The sequence below is a fragment of the Styela clava genome, chromosome 15 (assembly GCF_964204865.1).
Source record: "Styela clava chromosome 15, kaStyClav1.hap1.2, whole genome shotgun sequence".
In the NCBI taxonomy this organism is placed as follows: Eukaryota; Metazoa; Chordata; class Ascidiacea; order Stolidobranchia; family Styelidae; genus Styela; species Styela clava.
The window spans coordinates 2,857,501-2,860,000 of NC_135264.1; the positions used below are offsets into that span (position 1 = coordinate 2,857,501).

General features: G+C 53.2%; 1 non-coding gene across 1 annotated transcript in view; it reads right to left on the reverse strand.

The window, feature by feature from the left end:
• The window catches only part of LOC144413330 (small subunit ribosomal RNA), a 1,810-nt gene extending 293 nt beyond the window's left edge, over window positions 1–1,517 (reverse strand). Inside the window, exon 1 of the ribosomal RNA XR_013469364.1 lies at window positions 1–1,517. This exon is cut by the window's left edge and continues 293 nt beyond it. This is a non-coding gene — a ribosomal RNA (small subunit ribosomal RNA).
• Window positions 1,518–2,500: the final 983 nt, after the last annotated feature.

Sequence of the window (2,500 nt, forward strand, 5' to 3'; positions counted from 1 at the left end):
CGGACCTTTCGGCCTAGGTTAGACACTCGCTGCTTCACTCAGTGTAGCGCGCGTGCGGCCCCGGACATCTAAGGGCATCACAGACCTGTTATTGCTCAATCTCGTGTGGCTAAACGCCACTAGTCCCTCTAAGAAGTTAGACGCCGACCGAGAAGGTCGCGTAACTATTTAGCATGCCAGAGTCTCGTTCGTTATCGGAATTAACCAGACAAATCGCTCCACCAACTAAGAACGGCCATGCACCACCACCCACAGAATCAAGAAAGAGCTCTCAATCTGTCAATCCTACCTGTGTCCGGGCCGGGTGAGTTTCCCCGTGTTGAGTCAAATTAAGCCGCAGGCTCCACTCCTGGTGGTGCCCTTCCGTCAATTCCTTTAAGTTTCAGCTTTGCAACCATACTTCCCCCGGAACCCAAAGACTTTGGTTTCCCGGAAGCTGCCGGAAAGGTCGTCATGGTAACGCCTCCCGATCGCTAGTTGGCATCGTTTATAGTCAGAACTAGGACGGTATCTGATCGTCTTCGAACCTCTGACTTTCGCTCTTGATTAAAGAAAACATTCTTGGCGAATGCTTTCGCAGTAGTTCGTCTTCCGCCGATCCAAGAATTTCACCTCTAACGGCAGAGTACGGACGCCCCCGTCTGTCCCTCTTAATCATTACCTCGTGCTCCGAAAACCAACAAAATAGAACCGAGGTCCTATTCCATTATTCCATGCAACACTATGCAGGCGAACAGCCTGCTTTGAACACTCTAATTTTTTCAAAGTAAACTTATCGGCCACCGCCGACACTCAGTCAAGAGCACCGACGGAGAACCGAAGGTGAGGCGAACGCAACCAGTGACACGCCTTGCGACGGACCGGCGGCGCTCGCCCAAAATCCAACTACGAGCTTTTCAACCGCAACAACTTTAGCATACACTGTTGGAGCTGGAATTACCGCGGCTGCTGGCACCAGACTTGCCCTCCAATGGATACTCGTTAAGAGTTTTAGGATGTACTCATTCCAATTACAGGGCCTCGTTAGAGTCCTGTATTGTTATTTTTCGTCACTACCTCCCCGTGTCGGGAATGGGTAATTTGCGCGCCTGCTGCCTTCCTTGGATGTGGTAGCCGTTTCTCAGGCTCCCTCTCCGGAATCGAACCCTGATTCCCCGTTACCCGTTATCACAAAGGTAGGCACGTAGCGTACCTTCGACAGTTGATAGGGCAGACACTTGAATGATACGTCGTCGGTGCAGAGACCGTACGATCCGCGTGGTTATCCAGAGTCATCAAACGTCACAGGACGAACCCGGTCGGTTTTGATCTGATAAAAGCGCGCCTCCCGAAGTCGGCGCTTAATGCATGTATTAGCTCTAGAATTACCACAGTTATTCTCTTCGCTTACGAGACCAAATAAACCAAGACTGATTTAATGAGCCATTCGCAGTTTCGCTTTACGAGAACTCGTACTTGCACCTGCATGGCTTAATCTTTGAGACAAGCATATCACTACTGGCAGGATCAACCAGATAGCTGCGACAGCTGCGCTCGGCCCTTGCTGGGCCGCCCGGCGCGTGCTCGTCGCATTCGTTTAAGACCGAGGCGATCGCCTGCGGCCGTACTCAGCTTCGACAGTCGCTGGCCGCGACGTCCACGCTCTCGCCGGCAGTGCCAGGCGGAGCGATTTGCGTTTTTTCTTTGCTCGCCCTCTCTCGGGCTCGATCCATTCAGTTTCGCACAAACAAGAGCTCTGCCGGCCGCCTGCAGCGGTGCCTAAAACCCGGGCATAACAATGCGACCGTTCTGCTAGGCCGACAAGCGCTCAAGCCAGACGCTCGATCGAACGCCCCCTACATATTAGTCGAGACAACGGCTCGCTCATTAGCATCGCGTTTGTACTTTAACTTTTTTTGGCTCGGCTTCTTTCGACGCCGATGCCGGCGACGCAGCACTCTCTCGCCCGCCAGCCACCGAGAAAAGGGTGCGCTCCGACCGGCCCCGCACCGCTCTTTCTTGGCTCATTCGAAATTACTGTCTTTCGCTCTGACATGCCTTACCTAGGGTTAGGTTAGTATGCTTGCACGTTTGTACTTTAACTTTTTTCGGCTCGGTTTCTTTCGACGCCGATGCCGGCGACGCAGCACTCTCTCGCCCGCCAGCCACCGAGAAAAGGGTGCGCTCCGACCGGCCCCGCACCGCTCTTTCTTGGCTCATTCGAAATTACTGTCTTTCGCTCTGACATGCCTTACCTAGGGTTAGGTTAGTATGCTTGCACGTTTGTACTTTAACTTTTTTTGGCTCGGCTTCTTTCGACGCCGATGCCGGCGACGCAGCACTCTCTCGCCCGCCAGCCACCGAGAAAAGGGTGCGCTCCGACCGGCCCCGCACCGCTCTTTCTTGGCTCATTCGAAATTACTGTCTTTCGCTCTGACATGCCTTACCTAGGGTTAGGTTAGTATGCTTGCACGTTTGTACTTTAACTTTTTTCGGCTCGGTTTCTTTCGACGCCGATGCC